Raw genomic sequence first — 13,027 nt, 5'->3', positions numbered from 1 at the left:
TTCAGCTGGGCAGCCAGAGGCCGCCACAGTCAGTGGGAGTTAAAGTGACCTCCACCATATTACCACGGATGGAGATATGTCCTGGAGGTTTTCGGTGAGACGGACAGGCAGAGGCTGCATTTACCCTTGGTGTAGGTGCACACGATCCGGGTGGTGGCATGTTGGAATGCATAATGCTAATTGTCCGTAGCCACCCCCATTCCCTCCCCCGCCACCCCAGTGCCTGCTCAATGATCCTGTATCTGTTTAGCCCTCCATACTTTGCTGCTACGTCTAGGTATGTCCCCAGTATGAGGTGGAGGCGACCTGCTGATTACCGCACACTGTGGCTTTTGATGCCCCTGGTGGGCAACCTCTGAAGGGACTGGGCTCGGAGCGCCCGGCCGACTTTCCGGTGGCACATGCCTTACCATGCCACTCCGTTCCGCCCGCTGGCCCCAAGACGCGCCATTAGTTGGAGGTGGGACCTGGGAGTGCTGGTGACCGCTGTTGTTTCCCTCCATTGATGTTGGCCTCCAATGTTCCCTCCTCCCGGATGAAGCAGACCTCTGACTGCTATCTCCCCTGGACGTTCCTGCCTCCACCTGAGATGCATCAGCAACTATGTGGTACTCACCAGATTGTGCCACAGTAGCCTGTCTACTAATTTCACCCACTGAGGTGTATGCCTGCATTGGTGGAAGATGGGATGGCAGCTGTGACGTCTCAATGGTGGTATCCTTGGAGTTCTCTTCTGAGGTGTTCTCTTGGAAGGCTGGGGGGGTATGGTGTGATGGTGGGAGGGGAGGGTTTGGGCACCCCAGATAGGCCGGTACCAACTGCAATGTTGTCTTGGGCAAGGGTGGGGGAAGACTGGGGGTGACAGGAGGGGCCAGTGTTGGGGGCTCATGCCAACTTACCCGTGTAACCTGATGGAGGTTGTTTAGCTTCTTGCAGCACTGGGTGACGATCCTCCTTGCGACATTCCCCGCGCTGACCGCTGCTGCCATTGCTTCTCGGGAGGCACTGGCTTCCCTGTGGCTGACCCTCTGACCCCCTCGGGGGAACAGGTTATCCCCTCTGGATTCCACCATATCCAAGAGTCTGGCCAGGTCGGCAGTTCCGAATCATGGAGCGGGTCTGCACGGTGGCATGGCTGCGTGCTGTCTGGAGTTTGCCGGGCACGGGCCAGGTGCATCAGCTAGCAGGACAGTCATTTCTGACGTGAAACCCATGCTGGGTAATTGGTAATTGGCATTAGATAACGGTAGTGGTATCGCTGGGTCGGCCATCGGGAAGCACCCGGAAACTCTTGCTCGCCACCACACTTACCGTTATATCGAACCCTTGGTGTTGGCGCCAGAACAGAATAGTGTGCGCTTCGCGTTCGCATTGAGGGCATTATTTGTGGAGCAATTCAGGATGTCCTAATTGGTCAGCACTCTGCTGGCACAAATTCCAAAAAATGTCCAGGTCAGAGGGCGTTCTAACCACTGGAACCAGAGTTAGCGGCAATGAGCCTGGCAACTGGAGTTGTTTTTAAGTCTCCACTTACCACACACTCACTGCAGCCACCAAGATGACTCAGAGAAAACCTGCCCCCCGTGGTCAGGATTCTGAGGCGGGCCCACAGCTCCATGCCAATGAGGATGGGAGGGACACCTTCTTCCCCGGCATGGGCTGTAGACTCAAGCCTGGTCTCCTGAACAATAACTGGGACGTGATGGCAAAGATATTCAGTGCTGCCAGTCACACCAAGAGGTCACTGGGTGAGTCTTTTGCCCTGAGAGGGGGAGAAAACCAGGGAGAGTTCCGTGGGCTGCAGTGCAGGTGTCCTCTAGTTGGGGTGAGCTCTGCTGATCCCCAGCTTCCTCTGCAATGGTGCAGTGCTTCTGAGGAGTGCCAACACCTGGTGGGCTCCTGATTGAGCTTCGCCCTTGATGATACAGCTGGGGTATGAGGAGAACCAGAGGGGTGGCCTGGGTGGACTCCCAGATGACCAGACGCATTCTGAGCATTTAAAGGATCTAGAAAGCGATCAGCCATGTGAACAGCCAGGAGCTGTAAGTAGATCAAAGGTGTGTGTTTAAAAGACAGACTGCAGCAATGGTGGTCTGAGCCAGGCCACCTCGATCCTGAGGGGTGTCACGCCAAGTCCACGGACTTAGCACCAAGTCGCTATCCGCTATTACCCCGGCTTTGTCAGCCATCCCTCAACAAACCAGACAGTTTTCAATAGTTTTTCAGTGTTTTGTTGGTCTCCCGCTTCCCCTCCGCAGCAATGGTGCCCAGCCCACATTTGTATGCACTTGTAGTGATTCATGCCTGGCGAGACTTCCGTCTGAGAGGAGCAGTGCACCGTGGAAGGTCGGAGCATACTGTGTCCAATCCGCTAGTCACATTTAAATGCATGTAAATGCCTGCGTGGGGTGCAAACCTCGTAATCATCACCAGCGAAGGACCGGAGCATGTGCTTCCAGCGCAGACCTCGATTTTGGCCGGACGTCCCATTCTCCGCCCGATCGCAGTTCACGTTTTTAGCATCGCGAGGTGGAGAATTTTGCCCAGTGTTCCACCAACCAGGTCATCTTGGAGTCATCCATTATGTTGATCTGGGAAGAAACTAAAAAGTTACAACTTCAAAAATAGCACGGAAGAGATTGAATGAAATTCCAGGTGGTGTAATTTATTGGATTTAAAGCACAACATTGAATAAAGATTGCAACAAGTATTCTCATGAGAATTTTTTTCAGAAAATATTGTATTATGCATAGATGCTTTCATGTGTTGTTTCTATAAGTTTGGAAAGATGCAGAAACCACGTGCTATATCAGCATGTCCATATACACTGTCCATAAGTAATGCTCCAGTATTTCCTATTTCATGTAATAGAAGAGTGTGCTTCACTACTAAGGTAATTGCATCTGCTCTTATCATAACATTTGGAGAATTATATGATGTTTAGAGCTGAAAGGGAAATTGAAACATTCACCTCAGCACAGGCCTGCACAAGCCCCCTTTCATTAATCAACAGCCCAATATACATGCACATTGATCACAAGATTCATAGAGCTGATGAGAAATTTTCCCTCAAATATCACTTTCCTGTGGTTGGCCTATTTGTTGTACTGCACGGTCGCTTCCGATTGCCATGGTTGAGCATTTGCACATCTTTGGGGGTTATTACTTGCGTGTGGCCTGTTTGTGCTGGGTGCAATGCATACCTGTACAGTTCAGAGATAATATTGCTGGTGAGGCCTTAAACCTTATTTCCATTGGGGAGACAGGCCAGAATATGGGTTAGAATCAAATTCTTTTAGGCTGGACCTTTGGGTATGGAGCCATAGTTTCATCTCATACAACATTCCCACTCCCCCTCTTTCTAGTTAGGAAGGTGTATCGGGGGAAATTCCAGCTCTTCCTTGTGCAGTTCCTACATTATGTTCTTAATGCTCTCAAAAGACACGTGTTAATTGAACCAAAAGTTCAATTCAGGCACTCTGAAGAAGATGCCATACAGAGCTAGAATTGATATTTATTGACTTGATATCTCCTCCACTTTGATAATTCAGATCCAACATCACTTAATAAGCTTGACATCATTCAAGACAATGCAACCCATTTGATTGGCACCCTATCCACCAGTGGTGCAGTGAGAAATTTTGAGGTGCAGGAGCTCTAAGAAAATGTGTTGGCCTTACCATTTCTAAATCTACTATTATGTTGTTTTCCTATATATTAATTATTTGAGTGTTTAAAAATCAGTAAAATATGTTTTTTAAGTGAATTGTATTCATGCCAATCGGCATTCTATTTTGGACTGTGCAGGATTTTGTATGATTAGTCTTTTAATGTAGCTAGAATATTATTTTGCAATATTTTACAGGGCAAGTATCCATTATCCAAAATCTTTGGGCTGATTGTGTTTCCGATTTCAGACAATTTTTGTTTTCGGATATTGCATATAGGACAAGGCCTAATTAAATTACAGTAGACTACACCAAGGCTGGCTATAATATAAATGTTAATAAAATGGTTAGAAAAGTAAGATGTATCACTGAATAGCAAATACAGGGTACCTGTAATAAGTTACCACACTTGGCACCATCTTTGATTCTGCTTGTAGGAGAGGGCTCAAAGTGTTGGCATGCTGTGCTGGGAGGCATTCTTGAATATTTCTCCCAGCTTCATCAACATTGGTTTTTGCTTCATAAGTTCGTCTTTTATTTTATCGACTGCCTTTATATCTTGCTTACTTATAAATACACGGTGCTCGATGGCACCTATCAATGCGTCACACATCTTAATCATATCATCCATAGGCACTTTCTCTACTGGTTTCACTATATTCACATTGTCATCACTGCTTTATCATTTGCATTTCATGACCCAAAAATTGCCTCGAACCATTGGCTTAATTAATGATGTGACAATGTGGGGTGGGGTAAACAGGGAAAACATTGGGTGCGATTTAATGGAAATGAAACAGAGTCCCGTCTCACAGCGCCAAGAAAGACCCCGCTGTGTAAAGGGACTCAGTTTCATTTCAGTGCCGAGATGCGCAACACCTTGCCAAGGCCACACTTAATCTAATTTCCTGCACAGAGGAACCCCGATCTCGAGTCTCCCAATGAGACCCACAGACCCCACCCCAACTCACCTAAAAGGGAGTCATCGAGCTCACCACCTAATAAGGCAGGCCACCTCCAGGCCCGACCTCCAGGCAAAATGCCACCCAGGCACCTTGGCACATTGGCAGTGCCCCAGCCAGCCTGATAGTACTCATTTGTGGAGACCACTGGCTCTCGATTGGGGTCTCTCCGAGGCATGGGTGTTAGATCCCAAACCATGGGTAACTCCGGCGGGTGTGTATCAAAGTGCTACTTACTGCAGCACTTTAATATGCAGATTAGCCAGATCGACAACTCGCGAGGTTCTGCTAAATCTCGCAAGGCATACCGAGCCAGGTAAATCCCGCGAGAGGTCTCTCGCAACATTTACCAGCCATGTTGCGCCCGCATTTATGCAGCCATTAGATTTCGTCTATTGTTTTTCACCAAACGTTTGGATGAGGAACATGCTGAACAATTGTCCAGGAGCAAAATGATTTCAAGTCCAACTACAATCAGAAAACATGTCCCTGGCGCCTCAGGCTCTCACTGGCATAGTAGTGAACAAATAATGTCCGGAAACCTTTGAAGCTCCTTGAGCAATTGCTCTTCCCAATTAAACCAATTTAAATTTATATGTGTGCCAGCAGCTTTGTCCCACCAAGGATAGTCAGCCTATCTTTAACATCTTTAACACCTGTTGGTGCACTTTCCTCAGCCATTGCTCGTATTTTGCTCGAGGCATATCGCCAGAACAGACTTGGACCGTCAGCATTGTAAATTTTTTCAGACAATAGGTTTTGTCTGAAATTAGCATAACAGGTGGCACGGTGGTGCAGTGGTTAGCACTGCTGCCTCAAGGCAGCAAGGACCTGGGTTTGATCCCGGGTCACTGTCCTTGTGGAGTTTGAATGTTCCCCCCCATGTCTGTGTGAGTCTCATCCCCACAACCCAAAAAGATGTGCGGGTTAGGTGGACTGACCACACTAAATTGCTCCTTAATTGGACAAAAAAATAATTGGGTACTCTAAATTTATAACAAAAATAAATTAGAATAGCAAACTCACCAATAGATTTTCCCATACCATCATGGTCTGCAGAGGCTTCATCATCACAAAACTTGGTATCATGACACTTTTTGACTTTCTGCAACCAATGCTTCAAAATAAGTTCCACAATTGACCCAGTCCCACACTTGTGTGGTAAAGAGATGCTAGTTTTGTCCTTGAGTCCTCTGCCAATCGGTGACATTGCAGCCAGGCTGTGGCATATGCGTCAGGAGGGGGAATCTGTGTAGTCTGATAATGATGAGTGCTGATACCTGATTTATGCAAATTCTGAAGTGCATGGATAAATCCTCGCTCACATTCTGTATTTTTGCTTGGAATTACTTGAGTGCAGTTTAGTGATGGTTGTAAATCCCGGGAAATGTGGGGCTGGATTCTCCGCTCCTCGATGCTGAAATCGCGTTCGGCAACGGGGCGGAGAATCCATTTTGGCGCCGAAATCGGGAGCAGATCCGATTTCTTTATTCTCCACCCCCTCCGTGCCGATTATCCACCACCTCAGCCCATTGCCTGAGACCCGCCCCGCGATGCTCCGTCACCGACCGGCCGAGTTCCCGATGGTGTGGGTTACGTGCGCTCACACTGTTCGTGAACTCGGCGTGGCGGCTGCGGACTCAGTCCGGGGCCGCCACAGTCGGGGGACAGCCGATCGGCGGGCAGGGGGGGGCTTCATTCAGGTGTGGGGGCACTGTGGGCGGGCGGTTCGGGGCATGCGAGCGGCCGATGGGGGGCACTACTTTGGCGGTCCAGGTCCATAGGCTGAGTCCGCCATGGAGCACGGCGCAGCCGCTGCAGGCCATCGCCATGTGAATGCACGTCCTCTGAACCAGAAGTGCTGGGGGCCATTTTGGCAGCTAGAGCTGCGAGCTATACGCTGCTTCCCTGCTAGTCCCCAGCAAAACGGGGAATCGGTGGCCTTTTGACGCCAGTTTTCCTGGCATAAACGACCACCTTTTAATGCTGGCGTGGGGACTTAGTCTCCAAAATGGAGAATCCAGCCCGTGTTGTCCAGCTTTCTCCACATAGTCCTTGAATACTTTGATTACAAAAGTAGGTGACAAGTTAAAATGTTTGCAGAGAGTATGTTATTGCCAATTCTTCATATCCTGGTGGCATTTCACTGGCCAACAGTTTTTGTCAAAAAATACACAATTAGTCGATCAGGGATGCATAATTGGATTGGGCTGCAGAGGCTGAATGAGAGTCTTTCAATTACATGGTTCTGAACATTTGAATTTCTGAATTATTCACAAGACTGGTAAGAAACTGTTGATAATCTTACTGTTGCTCCCTGCAAAACTGTTCCAAATGTTCCCTGTGTGACTGCAACTTTGACCGCAATGATTTTTGTGCCAGATCATTCTTTCAATCTGCGTAAAAAGTGCATCTGCTGCGAAGGATCAGTTTGTCTGCATGCACAATTGTTGCAGTGCATTTCTGCAAATACACCCCGGGGTTTATGTAATCTGTCATATATCAGAGCTAAGTCTAAGAGAAATTGGTTTGCGGAAATCCTCTTTAACTGACCCTCATAGGTTTTTCTGTCAGTTGGAGAGCATGCTTCATCTTTCATTACCAGCTCAAAATGAGCGCGTAATGCTTCTTAGTTACACCACACAGCTGACAATGTTCAAAATGAACTTGTTACCCATCCAGTCCAGTGCTTAACATGCAGCCCGTTTTGGAAGTTGGTTGTTTTCATTCAGCAGCTCATTCTGCCAACTGCCTCTGATTGAGAGGTGATCTGTTAGATATGGAGCATTATTTGGCCATAAAGCAATGAAAATGGTTCACTCCACTAACTTCTGTCACTGAATTACACGTTGCAAGTTCTAGCTCAGGCAATGCCAAATAATAGTATCTGGATATTGCTCCATAGGTCTGAGCTACACTTGATTTGGTGCCCTGCATAATATTTGCTCCTTCACTAACAAATACTATAAGATGCTGCTTCAGGTCGGAATCATCAAAAGTAAGGTTTGCGACACATTCATGAAGATACTTAACGATCCTATCGGCTTTTTGATTTGGAAGTTCAATCAGATGTAAAAGCGTGAAGTGTCGATCATCCTTCTTATCACTTTCACATTTCAAGTAAATGACAAGAGCATTTTTATTACTTCAGCTTGTACATTCATCAATAAGATATAACATTTTACCTTTGTTTATTTTGATATGTTGGCAACTTTCCTTCCTCACCTGGATAACTATGTGGTCAATAATTTCTGTCGCACTGTAGCAGGAATGGAATCCAGTTTTGTGCCAACACCATTTGCACGTTGATATTCTAGTAAGCCACAGTGGTCAGAGTGAGGCCTGCTGATTTGGGTCAGGTAGTATGCAAAGCGGAAAACTGCACAAGTCACCTTTTGGATGAGATATGTTGAGGTTCTGAGAGTGTCTTCCTCTGCTTTTTCAGTGACTTGTTCAGCAGTGATATGAGCTTTTGACAATGTGTGTGCTCCAACATTTTGTCACAGAGATTTTAGGCGGCACTCTGGCTGGATCCATTGTACATCATTTGGTACAGATGCCATTCATTCAAAAGTTTCAATCCTTGGAGGTGAAAAATGATAAGCTACTAATATTTCAACACACTTTACACCCATGTTTTTCATCCTTGTAGTCTAACCAAAGATATGTCTCTTTCTTTCCTCTTCCATGTTTCCCCTATCCAAACACCCACACAGTGATACAAACCTGCCACTCTATCAAGCTCAGTTTCAGATGTACACTGTGTGCTCAATGTTGGCTCTGACTCCGAGACAAATGCAGCACTGGAGCTCTCTCCCCTCCATCGTCACTCAGCGTGACAGTACTTGAATGTTCTTTACTATCTTCACTTTCTCTATGAAAGAAGGAGATCATGCTTTTTTGTTTTCCGATCATCCTATTGCTATCAGGTTTTCTCGAGGCATATAGCAGGCTCTTGGGCTTGGAGATTTCCGAAATTGTCCAGTTTCCTATGGGCAATTGTTACCAATTCTAACGGAGACCTTTCTCCCTTCAGGTTGGCAGTGAATTTTGAGGAGACTATTGGATTTTAGACTATTTTATTTTAAAAGCTATTAGCCTGCCACTATGAGAGCCAGGAGTCGGGGAGAAAATAAAGGATATTAGACACGGAACCAGTGACAACTGGCATGCAATGCAGTGACACTGGAAACAGAAAGTACTTTTTGTTACGTTCTGGTGCTTGGCTGGTAGGAATTATGCACAATAGAACAAGTATGACTATCCACCAGCACAACTATCTCCAGACTCCTCGAGGTACAGAGTCACGTGGTATATTTACAGTGCCATCTGCTGGTTGGAGGTCATTTTCATTATTATTTACACGATTGCTTATGCATGTCATCACACTTTTTTGACACGGTGTTCAGTATCACATTCTGCAATCGCTCTGCATGTGCACGCATACTCAAGCTTCACCTTTCAAGCACGTATTCAGACCTTCGGCCGTGTCAGCAGAATACCGCTGCTCCAAAGGCCTACAAGGAAGGAGTCACCAACCTTGGGCTACCTCCTCAGATCTTGATGCCTCCTTTCAAGCTCACTTTGCTGCACGTCTGCTCCCTTTTCAGCTCTTTCTTTAACTCTGAGATTTCTATAACTTCACTTGAAATTCTGGGATCTTTTCTCCTTTCCCCCTAGCTGTGTGGACCACCACCTTTATAATGGTGCTACTGCTGAGGTCACCTGACCTGTACTTTCATGCCATTTGGCCAAGATTAGGTCGCTTCAAGGCATTTCTTTCTGCACACGTACTCAGGGTTGTACTTCAACTGAAGGAATGCTGGAAGATAAACTGCACCTGGGCTGGCCAGCTTCCAGCTGCCACATACGCAACAACCCCATAAAGGCTGCAGCCTGTCAGGAACTGGAGTTCCATGGCAGCAGTAGTGCCGACAAGTTGCATCAGCTTGGTGCTCGGGTGGGGGGTTGGGGGTGCTGGGAGTCATGACTTACTGGGCTCTTGCCTGGCAAGCGGAGGTACACCACTGCCATCCACCACCTTAAATATGCACTCTCCCTGCCACCATCACACCATGTTTGTAGTGTGCACCAGATAGGAAATGCACTGCAGCAAATTGCCAAGTCTCTTGTGACAGAACTTTTCAAACTGCCAACCTTTACCATGCGAAAGAATAGGATAGCAGAAAATTGGAAATGCCACATGTACCCTCCGTGCCACAGACCATACTGACTTGGAACCATATTGCCGTCACGCCGTTAAAATCGTAGGAACTTCCTCCCCAGCAGCACTGAAGTAATGCCTATACCACATGGACTGTAGCTTTTAAGAAGTCTGTTCACCAGCACCTTCCCAAAGGCAATTAGGGATTAGCCTTGTCAGCAACACTCACATCCCATGAATGAACAAAATAAATAAATGAGCCTGGAAAATCTACACCTCCCTTTCATGTGGCATAAAAATTGTCCACCTTCTTGCCATCCCTAATCAAGCGTGTAGCAAATGAACGGCAATGATGGCACTAGCTGGACACCTGCATGGTAACAAGCTTCCTGCACCAAATTCTTATTATCCCTGGATCCATTTGAACAAACATATGCCTGGCTTAATCCTGCATAATTCCCCCGTCCTCCATCCTACACTCTCCCCAAACACATGACCCTTTCCAGGCACGATCACATTTCTCCATTACGATCCTAATTGTGGAAAATATAAAATACTTTGTGAAAAACATTTATAAATATATTTATGTCTGCCAGAGAAACAAGAGGATGTTGAAGAATCGCAAGAGCGACATAATATCCAAAGGACAGTGATCCTAATCGCTTCTTTGTGGCAGCGTTCAGAGAGGAAACCATTGCAGTGCAAAGGTGGAATGTCCAGGGAAGAACAACAATGAATGTTAGCAATTACAAATGAGGAGGTATTGGACAGACTGGAAGAACGATAAGAGCACAAGACCTGGATAAGTTGTCTGCTGAGGTTTTTAAGGAAGTCCCTAAAGAAATCAATTATATCCCTGACAGGTATTTTTCGGGATTAATTGGAAATGGGAATACTACTGAATCGGAGAAGGTCAAATATAATATCAATGTTTAAAAAGGATGCAAGTGTGCTCATCCGAACAACAGACAAATGAGACTGACACCAGGAGCAGGTAAATGTTAGAAGACATCTTAAAGAAGGGAAGCATCTAAAAAAAAAGAAATATTCATAGATTTATAGCAGGAAGGTCATTTCTTTGGAAAGGTAATGGGCCTAAAAGGTAAAAAGCATTCAGTGAACTTTACAGAATTAGAGAGCACAGTTTCTTAGCCAGCTTTTTGAAATAGCATCATAGAACAGTAGAGAAACTGTTCAGTGTGTGTTTTAACAAGACCATTAGGTACAGACCTCATTACTGCCTTGATTCAAGCACAGGCTGAAAAGCATAATCCCAGAGGTGAGCTAAGAATGGCTGCCCTTGACGTCGAGGCAACATTTGACCACATGCTGTGCTGCCAAAGGACCCTAATGGATTTGAAATTAATGGGGATGTGGGGGGAGTTCCCCAGTGGCTGGAGCCAAATCTGGCATAAAGAAAGATGGTTGATGTCAATCATCTCAACTCCAGGATGTCGCTGCAGGGGTTCCTTAGGGCAGACCTGTAGATCCAACTATCATCAGCTACCTCATCAGTAATCCCCCCTCCATCATAATGTCAGAAGTGCAGCTGCTCACTGACAATTGTTCAGATTTGTTTGCAATTTTTCAAATAATGAAACAGTCCAGGTCCACAAGCAGCAAGTTGTGGACAAGATCCAGGCTTGAATGCTTGTGGCACAAAAATGACAGTTGCACATCCAACAAGAGAGAGCCTAAGCACCTCCCATTTGTGTTTGTTACCTCCTTAAATGCCTCCTTAGGGGTTACCATTGATCAAAACCTCAACTGGACTATCTACATCAATGCATTCACCACGGCAGCAGAACATGCTTGGACCAGGTATTCTGCAGTGAGGTGTTTACCTCCTTATCCAAAATATCTCTCCCATCCAAAAAGCACAAGTCACAATATTGTGATAGGATATTCCTCACTTCACTGAATGGCTGCAGATACAACAGCACTCAAGAAGCTCAATATTATCCAGGACAAAGTTCACTTAATCCGTATCTCATCCACCAGACTAAATATCAATCTTCACCACCACCAGAGTATCATAATTACAATCACTATGGTTTCTTCAGCAGTACCTTCCTAACTGACTCAGAGGGAGCAAAGTTTGTTATTGCCCACAACGTACCTTTCCAGAAGGTACTGCACAAACAGCTTTTTGGATGAATTCTGCATTTGAACAACATTAAAGGAACTTAGGAAAATGAAAATATCTACATTCAAGAGAAGATAGCACAAGACAGATCACTTCAAAGTTATCAATACTCTAAGGCGTACAAAAAGTGCTATCACAATAAGCAGAAACTTTGCAACCATGGATATGAGCTTAAGCTCAGCAGGAGGAAAGCGTAGCTAATTCTTTGAGTATGGTGAATGTGTAGAACGACTGCCTGGGTTTTAATAGGGACAGATAATGTTGGCAAACCCAAGCAGGAATTTAATTTTCTTTTTCTCAAAAGAAGCAATTGAGGAATGTTAAAGATCGGAAGGTATATTCTCCAATGATCAACATCAGTGGCAATGGCACAGACTGAACAATGATAGTGTCAGGAAATCAGGCTGAGAGTCCATATAATTCACAATTGCAATTCCAATGAGAATTCAATTATTTCTGTTTTTTGGAGCAAAGAAGCAGACAAGTAAAGAAAGGAACTAGGCAAAGGATGTTGCATCAGAAATACACTGCTCACACCTTGCATTATCGAAGGATCAGGACCTATTCACAAACAGAAGCACACATAACCTTCACTTCTCCGAGGAAAACTCTTCACAGGCTGCAATTCACTCAGGAGGTAGTGAAAAGGTTGTGCTGCCTCCCTCACAGGGATAGCAGTATCATTTGTGTTGTTGTACTGATATAAAGGCACCTATCACTCATAAGGGAATGTGTGAACACATTGTGGGTTCACTTATTTAGATGTGAGAAGAGATATATATAAAGAAAGAAATCTTCGGCCAAGCTGTACAGGGCAGTACAGCGGCACAGTGGTTAGCACTGCTGCCTCACTGCTCCAGGGTCCCAGGTTCAATTGCAGCCTCGGGTGACTGTCTGTGTGGAGTTTGCACTTTCTCACCGTGTTTGCGTGGGTTTCCTCCGGGTGCTCCGGTTTCCTCCCACAGTCCAAAGATGTTCAGGTTAGGTGGATTGGCCTGGCTAAATTGCCCCTTAGTGTCAAAAGGTTAGGTGGGGTTAGAGGGATAGGGTGGAGGGGTGGGCTTAAGTAGAGTGCTCTTTCCAAGGG

This window comes from Scyliorhinus torazame, chromosome 6 (assembly GCF_047496885.1).
Source record: "Scyliorhinus torazame isolate Kashiwa2021f chromosome 6, sScyTor2.1, whole genome shotgun sequence".
Taxonomy (NCBI): Eukaryota; Metazoa; Chordata; class Chondrichthyes; order Carcharhiniformes; family Scyliorhinidae; genus Scyliorhinus; species Scyliorhinus torazame.
Note: the sequence above shows the minus strand (reverse complement) of the source record.